Genomic DNA, 24,170 nt, shown 5'->3' with positions numbered 1-24,170 from the left:
GTAGAGTTTCTGCTGAGAAGTCTGATGATAATCTAAAAGGCCTTCCTTTATATGTTGTACTCTTCTTTTCCCTGGCTGCCTTGAGAATTTTTTCTTTGTCATTGGTTTGTGTCATCTTTATTATGATGTGCCTTAGGAGTGGGTTTGTTGGGGTTAAGAAAACTCGGTGTTCTGTTTGCTTCTTGAATTTGAGGCTTTAGTTCTTTCCACAGGCTTGGGAAGTTCTCGTCTATTATTTGTTTGAATATATTCTCCATTCCATTTTCTTTCTCTTCTCCCTCTGATATACCTATTATTCTTATGTTATTGTTTCTGATGGAGTCAGACAATTCCTGTAAGGTTTTCTCATTTTTTATTATTTTTGAGTCTCTTTCTTCTTCTCTCTGTTGTGCCTCAAGTTGTTTGTCTTCTATTCCACTAATCCTATCCTCAATCTGGGCTGTTCTGTTAGCTAAGCTTGTTACCTCGTTTTTCAGCTCGTGAATTGAGTTTTTCATTTCTGTTTGATTTGTTTTAATAGTTTCAATTTCCTTGGTAATATATTCTTTGTGTTCATTGAGTTGTTTTCTGATCTCCCTATATTGCCTTTCTGTGTTTTCTTGTATATCTCTGAGTATTTTTAAGATTTCTATTTTAAATTCTCTATCATTTAGCTCCAAGGCTTCCAGTATGTTAAGTCTTTTCTCCATAGATTTTTCCACATCTATTTGTGTTACCTCTCTTTCTTTTGTATCCATAGTATTCGATTTCCTCTTTCTTATTGGCATCTGAGGGTGGTCTTATTGATAGCACTAATTAGAATTAATAAAGAGTAAAAAGTAAAAAAAAAAAAAAAAGGTAAAACACCCCACAAAAAAAAACAGTAATAATTTATTATTTCCCCCTTTTTTTCTTTCTTTTCTTTCCCTCCTCTCCCCTCCTCAGGGAAATATCATGCCTATAATGGAGGGCCTGATTTGGGGTGAAGAGTTCAAGGGGCAAAAAAAGGGAGTAGGGACCTACTAAATGCAAAAAAAAAAAAAAAAAAGGAAGAAAATTTTAGACAAGCATAAGATGATTTGCTTGTAAGTGATGGTCAACTAAAAGATATAATGAGAGGGATAAGAGGGAACCAGAAAAAAGGACCAAAGAAAGAATAATAAAGAAGAAAAAAATAAAAATAATAAGTAAAAATCTGTTGTATTAAGTGGAGCGAAGACTAAATACAATGGAGACCTTGGGTTGGGAGGACCCAAAATGCCACAAAAATAAACAAACAAGAAAAAAACAAAAACAAAAGCAAAAAAGAAAAATAAAGCCAAAAAAAACCTTGAGTCCCAAATTAACTAATTTGTTCGTGATTGAGGATTAAATGGGAGGAAATTAAAACGAGAAAAGAAAAAACGAATAGAAAGGAAAAAATAAGAAAAAGAGAAAAACAAAGGAAGTAATAAAAAAGGAAGAGAAAAAAACAAAATAAAGGAAATCAAAAAAAAAAAACAAAAGAGGAGAGAGTGATAGTTAAGTGTTTTGAAGTATAACCTTAAAGGAGGGTGAGGATGAAGAAGAGAAATAAAATGTAACAGTTATGGGTAGTGTAGTTCAAGAAAAGGGAAGCATAAGATGGGCAGAGAATAGAAGGACCGAGGTGGAGGAAATAAAGGCAATAAGAAGAAACAAACAACAACAACAAAAAAAATTAGTGGAACAAGTTGTAAAGTCTGTGGATTTTTCTTGATTTTGAGAGGTTAACTTCTTCCTTTTTCTTTTCTCTCCCTCTTCCTGGTTGGTGACTCTGTACCCCAGTCTCTGCCCCTGTGTCACACTTAGGTAGGGATTTGCAGTTGATGGGATTCTATGGCAATGTCATATAATTGGCTTTAGTCTTTCTGGTAGTCAAGGCTTGTTGGCATTTGCAGGGTCCAACGATGAGAGAGTTTGCTTTCCTGGATTCTCTCTCCTAGTCCCCCCTTCCTGAATTAGCAGCCTGGTGATCCAGCTATAAGGCTGCAACTGCTTCTGCCTGGGGAGTAAGAGGCTCAAAGAGCTGGGAAATCCCCACTCTATCCCCACTCAGTGCAAGGCTTTGGGAAAGGCTCTGGCAGTCAGGGCCTTCAGTGTAATCAGGCGGGGGTGGGAGTCAATTGTTGTCAAGGTGACTGTTCAGCACCTAGCATTCAGTTGGACCTCTCAACCCAGGCTTTCCACACTTTGTAGCCTGTTTTGGCTGGGAAGAAGAGGCACTAGTCTCTGCTTGCGACTAGTGTAGTATAGATCTTATTATCTGCCAAGTCCCTCTTGTTAGCGTTTATCCCTGAATATGGAGGCTCTATCAATCAGAAGTTGCCCCCGCCCCTTTAGCGAGAGGCACTAAAAAATATCACCTCTTGTCTTCGGTCGCTGAACTGAGAGAGATCTTATCAATTAGAACCGAGGGTGCACAGATTTCATGGGTTAAGCTAATTTCAGTGATTGGGTCCCAGCTGTGCTCCCGAAGGTATTTTAGGCTGCCTGCACACGCCCCTCCCCCAACGCTTGATTGTTAGCTTGAATGGCTGGGTGAGGTGCCCCGCCCACGGAGAGAATCTCCCAAGTAGAAGACCACCCTGGTGCCTTTCCCGCTCGCCCTGCCGCTGGCGGCTGAATCGCACCAGGCGCAGGATAATGGGGCACCCTGGGTGTGCGGACCAGTAAGGCGCTCTGGGCGTGTGGAATGCCCAGGGCACGCACGCGAATGGGGTGCTCCGGGCACCGGTGGCTGGCGACTCTCACTCGCAGTGCGCCGGCCGCTGGGAACGTTAGCGGTGCTCGCTCTGCAACCGGACTGGGCGTGCGCCAGTGGCTGCTCGCCGCTCCGGAGTGTGGGCGGTGCTCGCTCTGCAACCGTACCGGGTGCTCGCCCACAGCTGCTCGCGGCTCCCGAGTGTGGGCGGTGCTCGCTCTGCAACCGGACCAGGCACGCCGGTGGCTGCTCACCGCTCCGGAGTGTGGGCGGTGCTCGCTCTGCAACCGTACCGGGCATGCCGGTGGCTGCTCGCCGCTCCGGAGTGTGGGCGGTGCTCGCTCTGCAACCGTACTGGGCGCGCGCCCGCGGCTGCTCGCGGCTCCCGAGTGTGGGCTGACTCACCACAGGCGCACTCCCTCGCGGCTTGAATGAATGTCACTGCGGTAGCTTCCTCCACACCCTCGTCTCTCAGATTCAAGTGATAACAGTCCTTTCGCTTTCAGTTTGTGTGGAACTCCGGAATGCTCCGAGGATAAATTTTTCTGTTTCTAGTTGATAAATTTGTTGTGATTTAGGGGAGATCTGTCGGACGCGCTGCTCACGGCGCCATTTCCGTGACGTCACTCCAGCATAAAATATTTTCTAATAACTTTCTGATAAGTCTTAAACTAATGCTTCTAGATGTTAATTTAATCATTTATTCTTTGAAAAGATTTATTTCTTAGTTACACATAATCATCTGAATGAAACAGCAATGGCAGTGGTAAAACCAAAATTACATTGTTACGTTTCTAAAGATTGTTTTGCTTTCCAAATCACATTTTTTCAGAGACATGCCATTCACCTAGATAATAAATTTTCTCTAAGAAACCAATCCTCCTATATGGCTTTAGTATTGCAAATGGCTCCCTTGTTCACCACTGCTTAGTATTGGCTGAGCAGTGGGGAAGCAGGTACTCCTAACCTGGCTTCTCATAATATAATTTTCCTATTCCCTTTCTTGACTACTCTCTGGTATCTGAAATAAATAAATAAACCACTTGTTTCGGTTGTATCTTTTTTTATGAGTTTTAAAAAATGTGTGAAATACCCTCATGATACTTTCAGTAATAGCTTGAAGCTATAATACCCTATGTGGACAGGATGCCTGTCACTCCCTCCCTCTCACATATACCCCGTATTGATAACTTGTATTATGTCACCAGATTCTAAATTCAAACTTTTAATTTTCTTCTAATTAACATCTCATCACTCTAATGGGGTTTTTCAGCTTGTAAACTACATGGATTATGATTGTATTGCTGTGCTAATTAGCTCTAGGTACCAAGGATAATCTCCAAAACCAAGAACCAGAATTACCAGTCTGGAATTACACTATAATAACCTTGGCATGAGTTAGTCTTTGCTGGAGACCTGCCAAAAATATGTAACTATTGAAGGTGTTTAAAAGATCATGTTGTGAGGCTGTTTCACCACCAGGGTCGTCAGTTAGTTATGTAGTACCTATGAAGCATATGCATTCCGGTCAGCATTATGGAGAGGTTTCATTGCAATTCCATGAGCATTTCCCAAGTTTCTACATGGGCCCTACACTACAGTTGGCTGTGCTAGGTGTTTGGGGATAGAATCTTTATTCATACGAGCTAATATTTTAGCTGTTAGAGTTATGAAGAATCAGAAAAGCACAATATAAAGATTTTCCTGAGAGAAGTCTACACAAAGGTACTAAAATAGATTCACAGGGCTAGAGTAGGCAAGTATGTTCAAGTAACCTTAGGATGGCTTTCTAGTGACAGAGTTCTGGATATCGCTATTCTACCTTGACTGCCTGATTTTTTTTTTAAAGAGAATAAAGTATTTATTTGAGGAAATAATCTTAACATTTCCACAAGAGTTGAAATGGTTAGGCCCTGACTGGTGGCTCAGGGGATAGTGTCAGCCTAATGTATAGATGTCCAGGGTTCAATTTCTGGTCAGTCAAAGCACACAAGAAAAGGGATCATCTGCTTCTCCCTTCTTTCTCTCCTCCTTCTCTCTCTCTTATCCTCCCACAGCTAGTGTCTGGATTGGTTTGAGTGTGGGCCTGGGTGCTAAAGGTAGCTCACTTGGTCCAAGCGCATCAACCTCAGGAGCTAAAAATAGCTTGGTACTCAAGCATTGGCTACAGATGGGGGTTGCCCAGTGGATCCCAGTTAGGGTGCATGAGGATTCTGCCTCACCATCTCCCTTTCTATCACAACAACAGCAAAAATAGTTGGAATAGCTAGTTTTGTATTTCAGCTATGAATGACACAATGTAGATAATGTTTTCAGATAGGTGGCTAGTTCCTGGTACCTAATTTGCCAAGCCTATTATAGCAAATTGACAAGACTGGGTAGTTTAAGCAGAAATTTATTTTCTCACAATTCTGGGACCTAAAAGTTCAAGATCAAGGTGCCAGTAAGGTTAGTTTCTTCTGAGGACTCTTTCCTTGGCTTATAGCTGTTCATGATGTTACATAGCCTTCCCTCTGTGCATCTATGTCCCAATCTTCCATTCTTATAAGAACAACATTCATATAGATTAAGGCCCAGTCTAATAATCTCATTTAAACTTAATTACCTTTTAAACAATCTAATCTCCTAATGCACTCACATTATGAGGTACTAAGGGTTAATATCTCAACAGAGACATTTTGTGGAAACACAATTCAGTTTATAACAACTGGAAAATGCACATTTGTTAGCCTAAAAATAAAACTAAGTAGCCAAAGTAATCACCATCAATCAAATTCTTTAATTTACAGTCCTATTTGAATTTATATTCTCCTACACCTCTGCCACATAAGAGTAGAAGTGGAAAGCTTTTAGGAAAGAAAGGCATATAATATTTATTTTCCTAACATATAATCATATAGAAGAACACTAGACTGAATGTCATGAGCCATGGCTTTCTTCTCAGTTTGCTATATTTGCTGTGTAGCTTTGGAGGTCAGCTAATATGGTCTCAATTATCTCATTTTTAAACTATAAAACTTGGAGCAGAAGTACTCTGAAATTTCTCCAAGTTAAAGAAGTCTTCATCAGCTTTCAGTTTAACAAGTGGGATTGTGATGATTATGAGCAATGTAAAAACTTATATTATGTATTTAGTATAAGGTTCAGGCACTCTGGCTCTTTGTGTATAAAATTTTGGGATTTTTTTTCAATAATACACATGGTGAACATTATTATTTGTACTTTTCTGATATGGAAATGGAAGCTCAGAATACTAAACAAATCTTATAAAGCCACATAAAGAGGAAAGGAATGGCTTTGTGTTTCCACAGATCATGATCTATTCAAATCAGGTCCCAGTATGCCTACAGTATGTACAGTTAAAAAAATTCTTAACATCATTCAGACTTAATAATATTTTTTGGACAGAGAATAATTTTTATACTGAATACATTAATGATAGAACATAATTCTGATAGCTTAAATGTATTTATCTATAAGTAGATCACTGTTTAACCAAATAATAATATTGTTTTTCTTCTTTAATATTATACACAGAAATTTTTAAGTCATGCTATAAAACTTATAGTTACAAATAATTTGTCAAACTTCACAGAATACATCTTGTTATTTTTTAAAATGATATTTACTAGCTATAGTGACACTTGGTGTCTAGTAACCTTGCATCTTATTAAATCTTACTTTACTATTGATTTAAGTAATTCATCTTAATTTTACCTTTTATTTTACTTTTTAGCTAAGAATGTAAAACTTTAGAAACTTTGTGTTTTTAATAGTTAAACTTTGTTCTATGCCATAACAATTTTGTATACAAACATATTCATGTGATAAAATACAGTAATGCACCTTTTCGAATGTGTCAGTGTATTTTATACACACACACACACACACACACACACATTTTTTATATTACCTAGTCATCACAAAGAACTATTGGGAAATACTTAAGAATATATAAAAGACAGAAAATTGTTATATTAAGCTTATCATGCAGAAATCTATCATTTCTGGTAGTAAAATAAATGGAAGCTGAAAAAGGTATTGTACTTCTTCAGGCTCTTAAGTAACACATAACCTAGTCCTGTGACAAAGTCTGGTTTATATTCTCACACTCTTAATTGGTACTTATCTGGTTAAATTAAAATTTTTGTCTCCAGTTTCTGATTATCTTTGAATAAGAAACCAATTTTCACCTTATGAAATGTAGGCTTTGTCTTTTATTCTGAATTATATTCCTCTGGTATCCTCTAGCCCTGCACAGACATTGAGAGAACTACATAAAACCAATGGCATATACACTATTATTTTACCCAAAAAAAGTAATGTTATTTAGCATTCTCCTTTCATTCCAAGGATACAGTCATTCAAACCTGTAACAGCACTTGTAACTTTAAAAGAGCATTTTGTATAGTTTTTACAGAATGACCAAAATTTATTTTCTCCATTATTCCTGTTATAAAATCTTTCTCAAGAAGAATAATTTTGATCTACTACGTTCCTATGCCCTGTCAGTGACAGGAGCACTGAAAACTTCAACTTAAGAATATTTACAGGTGGAAAATGAGACATGAAAAAGACACTGCTTGGTTTTCCCTTTCAGAGCTCTGTTTTCATTCCTTGTAGTCTTTGATCTGCAAATTTAGAACATGTGGTGTAAAAGCCATTGAAGAAATATAAGAAAATCTTATGAAGATACTTTAAAAAGATTACTTCATCTCACTACATATACATCTTAGGGATCATGAGCTATTGTCCCACTGTCATTCCTCCATTAACGTTTGTGGTCATTAATTTTTTTGGAGTGCAAGGGAGAAGGGGGAGCCAAGTCTAGAGACATACAGAGATGTGTTGTGCACATGTTAATAATAGCCCATGTTTGACAGATCAAACAATAGCATGTATTTGTAAATGTTATCTGCTTTGATGTATTCATCAGGCCCACCCACCCTCTTCCGCCAAAACAAAAATGAAAAGGCACACTGAAAAACCAAACAAGTTTCCTTTTTATGACAATGACCTCCATATAACAGGCACACATACAAGTGGTAAGAGGAAATGTGATTAAACTGTCTACTAGAAACCTTTTAAGGTCCTCATAAAAATTGGATGTGCAGGAAATACTTGGACAATGCATTAAGTGGCAGCACACGCTGAATGTGCTCAGGGTTTTAAAATTTTCAAAAGAGAAACCTATCTTTTCTGCCGACATCAACTATGTTTTCCAGATCTGTTTTGTTGACTGCAGCTCACTGAACTCCCATTCTGTCTTACTTATTTCAAAAAAGAGATCAGCTTAGAGCTATAGAGTTAAAATTGCATTAGTTATGAACTGAATATTACATATTTTAATTTTTATATAGTTTGATTTCAATAATAAATGTTACTTTGTTTTTCATCTTTGTTGAGTTAATATTCAAAGTTAACCACATTATAGTAAAAAAGAGAAGATATAAAAATATTCTCAGAATGTGTGAGATCTACACAACAAACAAAATATTAAGAACAAGAAATAATTAGAATCTAAGCATCTCACGTCACTCAGTGGTTTATAAATATATCACTGAGGAGTCTTCTGGAAAGATAAAATTTGAGTAGTTGATCAGAGAGATTCTGCTGTATCGTCATTAAAGCATAAATGAATATATTAAGCATAGAAGAAAAATGCAATTTATTTAATTTTATTTTTAAATTAATGAGTTTTAGAGGGTGGGGCACCACACAGACACACACACACACAAAAGAAATCAAAGAGAAAAATTGTCACTCATTGAATTTGTGCTTTCAAGAGTAGAAAGTGCCAAGCAAGTGGCGCGAGTTTTCTGCTGTGCAGGTACATCCTGGAGATAGAGAAGTGTCTTTTATCAAGTCCTTAATGCCTGATATCAGCCATTTATCTAAGTATGTATATTCTGATTTTATACTATTAGTAATATAAATTCTTATGAAGATGTTTCTACAAGTGACAGAATAATCTTACCATAATCTCTCCCCCCATAAATGTTTGACTTCATATCTAGGTACTATGAAGTGACTCAAAGAATTTATATATGCAATGACTAAGAATGGATGAATGTTAAGGTCAATGTATGTGTATGTCTGTTCATGTGTGTGTATGTCTGCTGCCTTTTATGTGAATGAAACATTACTAGGAATGGACTACATGGGAGATAAATGAGATGAGAAGTCAGCAGTCAACTAGGCACAAATATTAGTACTTCCTAACATAACAGGAAGGAAATTGCAGAGTCATTGTGGAAACTTCAAAGAATAATAATTCATACTCTCTCTTGAAAAAGTAGTAGAAAGAACTCTTGATTCATAGGATGTAGAAGCCCTGAATCAAAATATTGGCTCTGCTACTGGCTAGGTGTTTCATGTTACACTAAATTCACTCAGCCTTACTACATCTCAGTTTCTTCCTCCATTAACATGAGAATTAGCTAAGAACATTCCTTCAACTGTTATTCAGTCCTAAAGCTTTTCAAAGAAATTAATTTGATTCTAGAGTGATTTCTAAACTTTTAACTCAGATGAATATTCAGAAGACACATCAGCAAACAAGACTGCCTGCCCTAGATAACTTCTTGAGTATTATGCTCTAATTAAATAATCTATTTATACCCACTTATAAGCAGAGAAATAACATCATTGACTTCAGAAAGTTAAAAAACTACAAATTTCTATTTTTGCCCGGGCTCAAATGTGTAAGTAACCTATTTTATTAAAGTACACTTATAAGCCTTTTCTAACTTAGCTATATTGCAAATTCAGAGCATGGTAAAATTATAGCAGTGTAACTGAGAGAATAATTATGTCCACAAAATCATTTCTAGAATATCTAGTAATGTGTTAAAGTTTAGAAAATAGCCAGTTGCTTAGAAAAACATAGTATAGTTTTCGCATTGATATATAAATTATTTCTATAATATGTTAATATAGAAATAGTTAAAATAATTAAATTTATTGAATTACTAGGAAACTTATTTTTAAGCTATATAAGAAATATATTTAAATAAAAAAATTTAGCCTGACCAGGTGCAGTGGATAGAGCATCAAAGTGGGACGCAGAGGACACAAGTTCGAAACCCCGAGGTTGCCAGCTTGAGCGAGGGCTCATTCAGCTTGAGCGCAGGGATGCTGGCTTGAGCGTGGGATCATAGACATGATCCCATGGTCGCTGGCATGAGCCCAAAGGTCGCTGGCTTGAAGCCCAAGTTTGCTGGTTTGAGGCCAAGGTTGCTAGCTTGAGTAAGGGGTCACTCACTCTGCTGTAACCTCCCCACCCAGTTAAGACACATATGAGAAAGCAATCAATGAACAACTAAGGAGCCACAAGGAAGAACTGATGCTTCTCATCTCTCTCCCTTCCTCTCTGTCCCTAGCTGTTCCTCTCCTTTTCTCTACTTCTGTCTCTCTAGCTAAAAAAAAGAGAAAACTAAATAAATATTGTATGTGGTTTATATTCTGTCACCCAGAGATCTATAATACTACTCAATTTCAGATAAACTAAATAATATTTTTGCCTTTTTAGGTACTATCTTTTGTGTCATGAGATATGTGTCATTTCTTATAGTATGTCATCTTTTCTTGCCAGAAAGCAAATGCCTTCTTTCTATAAAGAATATTTCTTCTTAATATTCTATGATCTAAATTCCTTTCTATCTATGACATCAGTATATTTTCAGCATTGTCAACAAATATTGTACTAAAGAATCCGTTTTTAAAAAACTATGTCTCTCAGTGTCTCAGTTAAATAAAGTAACAGTTTTATAAAAAGCAACAGGAAAGTTAAGATGACTTATCAACATTACATATATCATGGTGTAGGTGGTGTTTTTTCCAAATCCAAAGTATATAGTCAGATTTGACACCCACTGAGAAAAACACTTTCAAGATTTGGTACTGCTACAATAGTAAAGTAGATTTATTAGGCCCCAGTATCTAAACTGGGAATAAGAATGCCCTAGTTGATTCATAGATTAGATTTATAAAAGTACTTTACTCAAACCAGGGTAAGAGATATTTTCAGTTGCTGTTTTCTTGTCAAGACAAAATGTTCAGTTTGCCTGCTTAGATCTTGAGCAATTGGAATGTCAGGCAAACAAGAAAGCAAAAAGTATCATCAAGTAAATCGTATAATCCTGCGAAGTGTCTTGGATTCTGTAAATATTAGTTAGAAAATTTGGATTAACTTGCCTCAGCTCTAATTGAACGGTTAAAAACATGACAGTGGTGTTCATATGAAATATTCGGAATTCAGTAATTTTATGCAAACACAAGCTCAGTAGAAAATATTGAGGTAGAAGAGACACTGAGTGTCAACTGAATTAAGAAAGAAAGAAACAGATTCTCTACAATGTAATCACACAAACAAAAGTAATCACTTTTAAATGTTAGAAATTATATAAGTAGGAATCATGGTTGACAAACAGACACAAAGCACCTAAAGACTGCCTACCCACTCTCTGCCTTGCTACTGTTGCCAAATAATTCAACTTGACTTTGACTCAGTCAAATGTTTTGACAATATGGTATTGCAATACAATTGTCTTCACCAACCTATACCATGTAGAAAAAGTTTGGTGAGGCATAAGAGAAAAAAGCACAATAGTAGTACAATGAGAATATTTTAGGGAATATTTTATAATGATAATATTTCCTCTTGATATTAGTGCTCAATTTTCATGTGTTTACTATTTTTTCACTTCACTAATTCATTAGGATTTTGTTTTGTCATTTGGGCATTTAAAGTTTGCAAAGGGTTTGCAAAGTTGGTACTGAGTTGGCCTCAGTGGTCTCTGCTCTTCCCTAGTTATATTGTAATAAATTGGGTGTACTTCATAAAAGTAAAATCATAGTGACAGATGGTAGAAATAAAAAAAAAAGAGCTCTATTAAAGTAAGTTATTAAGTTCAGTTAAATATAGAAAACAAAATCTTTATTGTGGATAATTACAAAACAGTTTTGAGGCATACTTGTGATTACAGTGTAGATCTTAAAAGTGAAATTTCAGAAACATAATACTATTTAAATAGAAATAAATTAAGAAAACAAAAACAAATGGTAGGTTGTAAAGCTCCCAAAGTTACAGAACAATCCTTGGAAGTATTATGAAATCTTTAATTAGTAAAATTAATAATGAAAAGGCATTCTTTTGAGTCTCAAATGATACCTGGTATCTCTTAAATATCTTATGCCGGTTATTCTCTGAGGTGTTAGAACATTCACTTTCATATGGAATTTTATTTATTTATTTTTTACAGAGTATTTGTGTAACAGTTTAACATCAGGGATCCATTAATCTTAATCTTAACCAATTTTTTTAATTTGACAATATAACCTCTGATATTATTCTGAGCTACACTTTTGTTTTATTTTGTTTTCCAAATAATATTGTGGTACAAAAGCTAAGTGTATACAGAAAATAATTAAGAAATCTTTTTTTATTTTTGAGAGAGAGAGAGAGAGAGAGAGAGGGGAAGGGAGAGAGATGAGGAGCATCAACTCCTAATAGCGACATTTTAGTTATTCATTGATTATTTCTCATATGTGACTTGACGGGGGCTCAAGTCAATCCAGTAATCCCTTTTTAATGTCAGTGACTTTGAACTCAAGCCAGCAACCTTTGGGCTCAAGCCAGTGGCTTTAGGATCATGTTGATGGTCCCATGCCCATCAGGCCAGTGACCTCGGGGTTGTGAGCCTGAGACCTCAGCATCCCAGGTCAATGTTGTGTCTACTGTGCCACTAACAGTCAGACAAGGACTATTTTAAAAATATATATATTTTTAAAGGCACTTTGAACCAGATTTTTGGAATAAGAGATTTAGGACAGCCATGCCCTCATTTTAGAGACAAAATAAAATTGGGAAAAAATCTAGATGACAAAAATGATGGGTGAGACTAAAAGGAAAATAAAATAGTTCCTGAAGAAGAAATATATAGATGTTAGATACCTAAATTAATACTTGTTTTTTTCATTAACTGGTCAGTAAATAAGTGAGAAATATATATCAATAATATAATAATACAAGCATCAATATCTTTGAATTTAAAGACACATGAGTTTGAACAATCTTTTTTTACAAGCCAATTCAGGAATGCCAGACAGTGAACAACATGTTCTTAAAACTTATCTGAACTTGTTACATATAGTATAGAATAAAAAATCAAGTTGCTTTTCCACTTAGTTTTTATAACTATTTGAGGTAACATACTTACCTCTTTATTCTTGTTACTGCCTGCCTCCTCAAGTTTATCTAAGCCCCATGAGGGCAGGAAATATATATATTGCTTATTCACTACTTTATGCTTCATACCTGGTAGAAACCTAGTGTATGTAGGAACTCAATATTTATTGAATAAGTATGTAAATGAATAATTTTCAGAAGGAGCAGAGGTGTGTATGGATCATCATTCAATGCTCTAACAGTTTGGCTCATTCTTATGGTTCAGAATAAATTTTATCAACCTTTGTAAGTGGCAGACATTTCAGTTTATCCAACTAGAGTCCTGGCCTTAACTCTCAGAGATATTTAATAGTTAGATAAGAGGTCCTCAAGTACTAGAGGCATAACTAGTTACCATTAGAAAAAACGAGACGAAAGTATCAGTTGGATGTCTTTAAAATGACCATAACTATGAAGTTGAAATGTCAATGAAATAATTACTTTCATATTGGTAAACAGAATAAATAAAGAAGTGATATATAAAAATCATAGAAGTAGAATATAGTGAAGTTTGCAAGACAATAATCCATTAATTCAGCTGTAGTGCTTTAGATATGAACTTCTGTGAAGCTTAGAATTATAACTCTTTTTGAGGAAAGGCTCTTGGGTGGGTCAGGTACAAAAAATAAATTGTAAGAAAACCCTGTAAAAACTGAAGCAGTCACAAATCAAAATGCAATCTTTCTATGTGATGGTTGTTTAATATTTCTAATGCTACCTTTAATTCTAACTTTATGCAGAAACTACTGTTACTGATGCTATCCTTTAAAATGATGAAAAAAGAAACATTCTCCTTTTTCTTCTTGTCTTTTCTCTTTTTTTCTTTCAATTTAATTTCATCATCATAACATCACAGAAAGAATAGGAAAAGCCAGGAAATTATTTTTGTTGAATTAATATACTTATTTATGCTTTACTTTTGAGAAACATATATTTATTTGGAGTCTATATATTTATCCATCTATGTGAATTTCATGTATAAAATTTCCCTATAATTTGATTCATGTGCAATCATATAAGAGATAATTCTAATAGACATATAAAACTTACATTTATACATATGTTATTTTATTTAATTGTGACAATTGTTTTATTTTATTTTTTTAATATTTATATATAATATCAGAAAACATTAAATGGGTGAACTGATTTATTCAACTGGTATATGATGAGTTAACTACTGTACAATTTCACTTGTGTTAGGGAAATATAATATTTTCCTCAAATTTTAGTGTGTTTTAAATTTGAGTTATTCAGAATTTCTTAAAGACATCTATAATGTATAATTTTTGTAACTTTACAATAATTAATAAATATACACTTCTTAGGTATTGTGTTTTAAATAAATAAATATTTAATTTATTAATAACAAATTTTCTTAAATCTTAATTTCAGGATCAAATCAAATTTAAATAATTATAAAAAATAACATCTGTGAACTTTACATGTGTTCTAGTCATGTGTTTACTTAATATAAACAAACAGGAATCTCAAGATAATTTTCATTTTTGATAATAAATTCTCAAAGAAAGTGAGATGAATTTACATATTTTGATTAAAGTAAATTGTTATTAAAGTACATGAATATTAAAAGTATGAATAAAAATAGTACAAGACTACAGAAGTTCTATGAAAAAGTGATATTTAATAGACAATCACATAATAATAGTTATTTTAGAGAAGGTAAGCAGTATCTTTGGAGAGTGGGAGAAGATTGTATTTTTTTACAATACTTTTTCAATTTAATTCATAATTTCTTTAAAACTTTTTAGTATTCTTTAAAAGATTTTTTTCATTATATAATTTGGATTTTCAAACTAACTATGTTTTTTGATAAAACATAATACATAGTTCATGAAAATGAAGAGTAAGCATGCTTTTAAGAAAACCTAAAAAGGACAGCAAACTACAATATTACAATCCACCCTACATTTTAGTCTGTGTAAAACTTAAATGTTTTATATTAAAACTTTATTTTATGTATATATTTTTCAATTTAAGTGCATTTCCAATTCACTGTTCCTCACAAACTGGACTAATTTAAGGCCGCCCATTATAACTTTCTCCATATCTAGTTTTAAAATGAATCTAATTTTCTAGCCATAATCACCCCAGTATTCAATTTTATTGTTTTGATATTTTGATATTGTTTTGTTTGAAAACATTATATTGCTCAAAAATAATTCAGGAAACCAACAACTATTTTCTATGTTTATGGAAAGCAATTTGAGGCATTGATAAAAAAAAGTTAAACATGTTTTCTAAAATTTCTGATTATTTTTATAACTTATTAATCACTATCATTAAGACGTTCAAATGGATTTGTGTAGTCTATATATCATATTCAAGTTTTGGATAAAGAGGACCAAGAAATGTAATGAATAAAAATAAAAATCTATATGTTAAACTGCTAATTAAAAACATCTAAAATAACTTTATTTTCTTCAAGAAATACTGCTTATAATTACCAAGAGAATAAAAGTCCTACAGTACATCATTATACACATAGCAAAAGTATTACAAAATGTTCAAAAGAGAACAAATAGCAAGGAAAAAAGTAATTTTTCTTACACACAGATTTTTTACACATGTATTTTTTGTGTGTGTTACAATCAAAACATAACATTTACATTCCATTGGGGGAATATTTTGGCACATTGATTTCTTTTATTCCTCAAGATACCAGAAGCTCTTAAGAAAAAACTGACTAAATTATGAAAAAATATTATTCTCCTCCATAGGTAATATACTTGAAGACAAATTTTATAGATAATAAATTTATCTAGCAGTGGATAAACCATCCAAAATTACAAAATAAAGTACAATTTTAATCTTAAAAATTCTTGACTATACTATTGAAATTTAAAATGTTACTAATATGGAAGCATACACTATTGGGATATTCCTTTGCTATATGTGAATGGGCAGTGTACTATTGAAAGGTAAAATGTAGTAACTAAGAAATGTTTACTATAAATTATAAAGAAACCAAGAAAATGACAAAACAAATTTTTATAGCTAAATATTTAACAATGGATATAAAAAATAAGATATAAAATAATGTTAAAAAAGAGAAAATAAGGAAAATGAACAGATGGGATAAATACATAACAAATAATAAGATGATATATGTACACATAACATTATAAACAATTAAAGTAGATGTAAATAATCTAAACATCCCAATAAAAAGGCAGAGACTGACATAAGATGAAAAGTATACCTGACCCTGGCCAGTTGGCTCAGCTGTAGAGCGTCTGCCTGGTGTGTGGAAGTCCAGGATTCAATTCCCAGCCAGGGCACATAGGAGAGTCACTCATCTGCTTTTCCCCCCTTCCCACTCTCCTTTCTTTCTATCTTTGTCTTCCCCTCCCGCAGCCAAGGCTCCATTGGAGCAAAGTTGGTCCAAGAGCTGAGGATGGCTCCATGGCCTCTGCCTCAGGCACTAGAATGGCTCTGGTTGCAACAGAGCAATGCTCCAGATGGGCAGAGCATCATCCCCTAGTTGGCATGATGGGTGGATCCTGGACCAGCGCATGCAGGAACCTGTCTGCCTCCCTGCTTCTCACTTTAGAAAAATACAAAAAGAAAAAAAAAAGTATACCTGACTAGATGCATTTTATTTTATCTTATTATTTGAATGGTATGAATATGTTTAGTTTTTCTTTGTTTGTTTGTATGTTTGTAGTGTGAGACAGTCAAGACAGGAAGAAAGAGAGATGAGAAGCATCAAGTTGCATTTGTGGCACTTAAATTGTTCATTGATTGCTTTTTCATATGTGCCTTGATCAGGGGCTCCAGCTGAGCCAGTGACCCTTTGCTCAAGCCAGCAACCTATGGCTCAAGCCAGCAACCTTGGGGTTTCAAATCTGGGTCCTCAGTGTCCCAAGTCATTGCTCTATCCACAGTGCTACCGCCTGGTCAGGCAAGTATGTTTAGTTTAAAAAAAAAAAACTGTCAACTATCTTCCAAAGTGGCTGTACAGTTTATATTCCTACCAGCAATGAATGAGAGTTCCTATTGCTCCACATTCTCAGCAGCACTTGGTATTGTCAGTGTTCCAGATTTTGACTGTTCCTATAGCTATGTAATGCTATCTAATCAGTGTTTTCATTCACATTTCCATGATGATGTATGATGAATGTGGAGCATCTTTTTATATGCTTACTTGCTATCTGTATATCTTCATAGGTGAAATGTCTGTTAAGATATTAGTCTCATTTTTTAGTTGGGTTGTTTGATTTCTTATTGTTGAGCTTTGTGAGTTCATTGTTTGTTCATTTTGGATAATAATAGTCCTTTCTCAGATGTGTCTTGCAAATATTTTCTCCCAGCGGTGGTTTGGCTTCTCATTCTTCTGAGACATGCTAATTCTTCAATCCAACCTTTATACCCAGTCTCCCAATTCAGTGAATCTTGCTGAACTTCAGGTCTCTCACTTCCCCAATTCCTGACTCACAGTAAGAACTTAAATCATTATTTAATAAGATATAAATACAGCATTGGAAACTGTACTAATCCAAGAAAAGACTTGAACCACTCCATTTTTGGAGATAATCTTAATAGAAGAGGCTCAGTTAACTCAGCAAAGACTTTGAAAAGGCAGGATTTATATTAATGTGGGTAGGTAGAGCAGAATAGAATAAACACCAGTGGAGTTGTTCCTTAACTCATTCTAACTAATGCTATGCTTGGTTCTTGGGGTTCTACTTATTTAATATTTGCTGAGCTATTTTATTTTATTTTTAAGGGATGACTGTAGATAGCCTTGGAAAATTAGCTGTGACAAGAAGCTTGACAACCTCATCAACAGAGATGATTCAAAATATTGAGGGCATTACCGAGAGCTAGCTTTAGCCATACTTTGCATTCTAGGGTTGGCCAGAAGGCATCAAAAGCCTTTTTATAAATCCTCCACAGAGATACAGCAGGCCTGTAAAACAGTCTCACAGATGGCAGTATATTGAATTTCATACTTAAGCAGACGCTTAACTCTCCAATTATGTCCCCACAAGTACAGTACTCTCTGAACATGGTTTGGGACTCAGGCCCCAAGGCCACTGTCTATTCCAAAGGCAGGGGATGAATTATGCAGAATTGTCATTCCTGAAATAATTAAGTAGATTCTGTTGGGCATTTCATCTTCTTTACACAAGACTCTTCTATAGTCAGAATAGGTGAGTCTTGCTTTATCTTTTCATGGATGGGAGAAAAGTTTTTGGTTGCACCAGTTAATATCCGGGCTGCCTCTGTATCAAAGATTCCATCATGACACTGGTTTTCAAAGCTATTACAGTGTAGTCATTTTTGTGAAAATAGGAGTCACAATCTCTTCCAGTTGTTGTTTCTTCCAAAATCTCCCTCATCATGAGAAGGCCATGGCGCTACTCTTGGGAGGAATCTGTTGTATGCAGTTTTCATGGCTGGACAGTGACGTGATTAGAGTTTTGGCAAAATACGAGTGAATATGAATGAAAAACTGCCAGAGGTAATATGCTGTTAAACTGTGCTGCATCCTTGGGTTGTCTGGAAACTTTGAAAGTGCTGGTGGAATTGAATGTTGACATAGAAGTTCTGAACTTCCGGAAAGAGAGAGCCCGAGAGGTTGCTGCTGGGTACTCCCAGACAGAGTGCTTTCAGTTCCTGCAATGGGCAGATGCAAGGCTGGCTCTGAAAAATATATTACAAAGTCCTCTGCCACCGTTACAGACACAGAGAAAGGACCAGGGAGACTCTTTAAAGAGGACAAGAACACCATCCTCAGCGTATGCTGTATAAAAAGTGAGTGGTTAGAGACCCATCTGGAAGTTTCTATTAACAACCTTTTGGAGCATGCACTTTAAATAAAAACACAAAGATAGCTTAAAAGTTAAAAGATAAAAAAAATATATATGTTATTCTAGTATTATTCAAAAGAAACCTGAATTAGCTATACTAAAAGAACAGGCAAAGTATATCTCAAAGTAACAACAACAAAAAATTTCCCAGAACTAAAGAGTACTGTTTCATAATAATATGTTGATTAGAAAAGAACATAATGATCCTAAACTGTCTGTACCAACTAATAGCTTTAAAATGCATGAAATGAAAGCAAATAGAACTGCAAGTAAACAAAAAATCAGTAGGTGTACAGAAGATTTTAACAATACAACACTAGCTTGATTTAATGGATATTAAGGACCAATTTCCTTAAAAATAGTACAATATACATTTTTTTCAAGTCCATTTGGATCATGCAAAAAATAGATGATACTCTGATGCATAAAATAAGTCTCAGATTTAAAAGAATTCAACTGATAATAAAGGAGGCTACAATGAGATTACACGAGAAAGGAATAACAAACATCTGGAAATACTCTAAATATTTATGTAAGTCATACATTTTAATATGAACCATGGGTCAAAAAGAAATCAAATGGAAAATTGAAAATTGTTTTGAATTAAACAAGTGAAAAAATTAATTTTATAGAATGCCACAATTGTAGTACTTTTAGGGACATTTATATCAAAAGGTTCCTATATTAGAAATTGGAAAAAAAGCTTCCAGCCAACGATCCCAGTTTCCTTCTTAATAAACTATATAAAAAAAGAAAGCAAACTTAAAATTTATAAAATGTATATAGATCAAAATAAATAATATTAAAATAATAGACAAAATCAAGGTAAAGTTCTTTTATTTACAGATCAAGTATCTATCTATCTATCTATCTATCTATTTATGTATTTAGAGTATCTCTTTATTTAGAAGAATAACACCAAGAAAGCGCTAGACAGAACTGATGAAGAAAAGCAAACAATAAGAAGTAACTTTCTTATATCAGGAATGATAGATAACATCTCTACAGATTCTACATATGTGAAATGGATAATAAGAAAATTTTCTGAACTATATTATGGCAATTAATTTAACAGTTTTACCAAACTTCTAAAAAATAACTAATAATGAATTTTACAAAAACTTTTCCAGCAGTTTCAAAAGAAAGGAATATTTCTTATGTCAATCTACAGGACAAGAAGAATTGATTTGATCCAAAACCATAAAAAGACATTACAAAAGAAGACAACCAAAAACCAATATCTCCTGTGATGATAGATCCAAAATTTCAAACAAAATTTTAGCAAGTGGAATCCAATATTGCATTAACAGGATAATACATCATGACAGTATATTGCACTTTATGTGTCAATATCACTAAGCCACAAAGTACCCAGATATTTGGGCAAATATTTTTTACCAAAATAGTTAAAGGCCTAATAAATCAAAAGGACTGACCCTAACCCAAGTAATAGTAAATATTTCTTGCTTCATCTTTAAGTTGGGACATCTGATTCTTTTCCTGCTTTTGGACTGGAATTTTGTAATTTAAATAATGGATTTAGTTTCCTAGCTTAATTTTTAAATGGCTTGAGCCAAGTATCTGTATACCCCTAGAGAAACTGGCCACTGAGTTACAGAAGTAACAATGACCAGATAGACAGCAAATCTTGAAAAAAAGAGAAGTGCTTATAATCTCACAGCCTTCTTTGTGGGTTATTTGATATATTCCTCACATTATTATATCAAATTTATAAATAGAAAAAAATCTAAGAAATTTTAATTAACCATATTTGATAGTTTAAGAATAGCATCACAAGTTTTACACATTAAGCACCGACTACTTTAAACATCATTTTCTAGTACTGATGCATATTAAAGGTAATCATAACATGTTTTAATGCACTTGCAAACCAAATAAACTGTGATAAGCAGATTGTTACCTTTCATTTACAAATGGACTGTAATTTCAACACACTGTGCTTTGGCTCCTCTCCTGATCTTGAACTCCATTACCCATCCTGCATTGCCCTTTGTGCCCTTGTGGAATCAATTGTAGGGCCTATTTTGGTCATAGGCACAATTGTCTATTTGAAACAGGTAATGGAAGGAGAGAAATAAAGTTTATTTGGATGTTCCACCCTAAATATTCTACATGCTCAAAGATTGTAGAAATCATGGAGAACTGACATTTCTTTATTCCATTATTGATAACAATTTCCCTAGTGACAATTTTTGTTCCTTTAACCTTTTAGTTTACTTAACTTAGAAATTTTAAAATTACATGAAAATCACCTCTATTAGATTCAAATACAATTACACTAAGGTCTGAAACTTTTTAAATTGATTATATAGTACTTGTCACTTTATAGGTCTCTCTGGAGACTTCTAGAGATTGACACAAATTCCTATACTCAAAAGACCTGTGTACTTATCCATAACTATCATTATGCTTTGTGTTGAAGAGAGTGATTCTTGATATAACTTTTCTAACTATCAATATAAACAATTAACATGTGTAGAAAGGGGTATTAGGAGAATGTGATTTTAAGAAATTTTCTTTGAATGTACCAATGTGGAAAGAAAATCTACTTAAAACAATATAAAAATGTGAGTAACAGAGACTAATAAATTGGTTTTGAGGCCCTGCCTTCTTGAATTTAATCTGTAAGAACCAAGACATACCTTTTGAAAACCCAGTAATTCATTCTTTTCAATGGAAGATTTGGATAATGTTGATGATGATTCTATCTCTATACCTTATGGCTGTTGTGAATATTTAATAATATAATAACTTAAATTACTTAGACAATTATTAAACAATACTGAAATAATAGCTTTATGAATAATTCAAGAATTGCTCAAAACCGCAATAATTATCAACAACTAGGCCACTATATGTAGTATACAAAATACATATTAAAAATTATTTTCTATTCTTCCTATGAATCTTCCTTTAATGCAACTACCTCTTTAATTTTACAATAGGTGGAAAATTTAGAAATCACATTTTAACACAAAAATATAAAATGCTAAGCAATAGGACCATAATTAGAGTGATGAGTGGATGAGTACAAAACAGATGCTCATTAAACATTAGTAAATTAAATCATGCTGAAGACATATAAAAATCCATAGAGTATTATAATATTACATTTATAAAAGCATATTGTGTTTAATTTGTTTCCTTATGATTATTTTGGTAAAGGTCATATATAACCCTTGTGAAAGAGTATACTATGGTACTGAGTATTTCATAGTAAAAGGTTAAAAAAATAACAAAAAGAAAAGGAAAAAATACATAGCAAGGGATAATTATATAATTCTAAATTATAATCACTTGTGAAAACTAGACCATCAATGAGTTATTGGACTTCTTAAAACTATAAAGTCTTCATAAATTTTATGACAAAAAATATTTTCTTTTGTTTCTGACCTTAACACAAATTCAATATAGTTTAGAAATAATTCCTAATAGAATTTTAGTAGCCTGAAGTGAATAATGTGTAGTTAATATGAATTTTTTAAGAATAGCTCCAATAACATGACACATTTCTGAACAAAGAAGCCACTTTATGTATGATTTGAACAAAATATATAATGTTCAACAGATGTGCTGTTTTTGGCATAAATTTTTCATTCTTAGTAAAAATAGTCTCCTAAACTTTAAAACAAAGATAAAAATAGTTTAGAAGTCACATTTTAGCATAAGGATATAAATTGTTAATCTACTAATATTGACTAAATTACTTTGGGGCATATAATTCAACTGTGCTGTATTGTAAGTCTGTCCTACGATGAAGCATCTCTATGGTAGACAGATGGTTGGCAATGCAGAAAGGCAGTGAGCAACGGCCACAATATTCAAGGTCAGACAAATTATCTGACATTTTCATTCTGTACATATCGATTTATGGTACCCAATAATGAAATAAAATAAGCACACTAAGCATACCTAAGTTAAAATGTCTTTACATATTGTTGCCTTCCTTATCTGTCAAAAGAACCCCAATAACAACAAACTGATATCTTCATTTTGCATTGAGGAAACCAAGAGTCAAAGACAGGAGCTGTTAATATCAACTTTACTGCAAAACAGAACTAATAAACATGCTCTCCCTCCAAAAAAATACTCCCAAATATGAGTGTTATGACAAGTGTAAAGATTATTGCAGTGCAAGGCAGAATATAATTGCCATTAGAAAGATAAAGATAAAACCTTAATGATCAATGCATGGATGCAACTAATTTAATCATTTTATTGATGGTAGATGAGGTGCTGATTGGAAAACAAACAAACAAACAAAAAAAAACCTTGCATGATTAAAGGAGAGAACCCAGAGGGTTGAAATAATTATAAGCACATGTTTGGAGGTGGAAGAGTACAGAAACATTTTATAGAGAAAATTAAATCATTCAAATTGCCGTAGAATTGGGTTATGTTTAGGAAAGACATTTGAGACAATTCAGAAAGGTAGATCGGGGTGAAATTGTACATGATCATGTACAACTAAGCTAATGTGTTTATGCTTTTTGGGAGAAAGCAGTAGGATTAGAGGGCTAAAATAATTGAAGGTACTCTTTAGCAAGGTAAATCTGCCTTCAATTAGATGGGTGAATTGAATAGAAAGCACTGAATGAAGAGGAAAGTCAAGTATTTACTGAAAGTATCAAACCTAGAGGGAAATAGAATTGGTAGGGGATAAAATAATGAGGAAAATTAATGCAAGTGATACTACAGAAGTAGAATTGACAAGACATTAATAAGTGTGGGGGAATGAAGGTTAATGGACTTTATATATTCCATATAGGTAGCATATATATAAAACTGAAGCTTATAGACATAGATAAAAGTGAAATGGTTACCTAGGAAGGAGGTGTGGGGGAGACGAGTAAAGAAGGCCAAATATACAATGATGGAAAGGATTTCACTTTGGGTGATGGGCACACACGCGATTAACAGGTCAAATGCTATAAATGTTCACCTGAAACCTATGTACTCTTATTGATCAATGTCACTCCATTAAATTAAATTTCAAAATAAAAAAAATCATAATTCACACAAGAAACGTTTTAAAAAAGGTATTTTCATAAATTGTATGACTCAGAGAATAGTGGTAACATTGACATAAACTGGAAAGTCTGGAGAAATTGTTGGTTTATCATATTCTTTTGGTTACCTGGAGACCTCAAACTGCATAAATATTAATGCGTATTTGGAGAGACATAGATAGATTTCATAGAGTACAGCAGAAATTAAATTGCTGATAATTAATGATTGATCACTGAACCAAAAGAAGGACTTCTAGAAAAATATCGCTGTATGAGTTATTATAGTTATGTCTTTCCCTTTTACTTTTCAAAATTATTCATGCCTGCTCTTGGGAAGAAAGTTGAAATGTGGAATTTGTATTTAGGATCCAGAT

General features: G+C 33.8%; 1 protein-coding gene and 1 pseudogene across 6 annotated transcripts in view; one reads left to right on the top strand and one right to left on the bottom strand.

Moving 5' to 3' along the window:
• LOC136308322 (ankyrin repeat domain-containing protein 45-like) overlaps window positions 1-18,772 on the top strand; it is a 53,028-nt pseudogene extending 34,256 nt beyond the window's left edge.
• Window positions 1-24,170, bottom strand: part of PCDH9 (protocadherin 9) — a 1,013,871-nt gene that overhangs the window by 659,987 nt on the left and 329,714 nt on the right. The window lies entirely within an intron of this gene.

Source organism: Saccopteryx bilineata, chromosome 6 (genome assembly GCF_036850765.1).
Source record: "Saccopteryx bilineata isolate mSacBil1 chromosome 6, mSacBil1_pri_phased_curated, whole genome shotgun sequence".
Classification (NCBI taxonomy): Eukaryota; Metazoa; Chordata; class Mammalia; order Chiroptera; family Emballonuridae; genus Saccopteryx; species Saccopteryx bilineata.
Note: the sequence above shows the minus strand (reverse complement) of the source record. Positions and strands in the feature narration are given on the sequence as shown.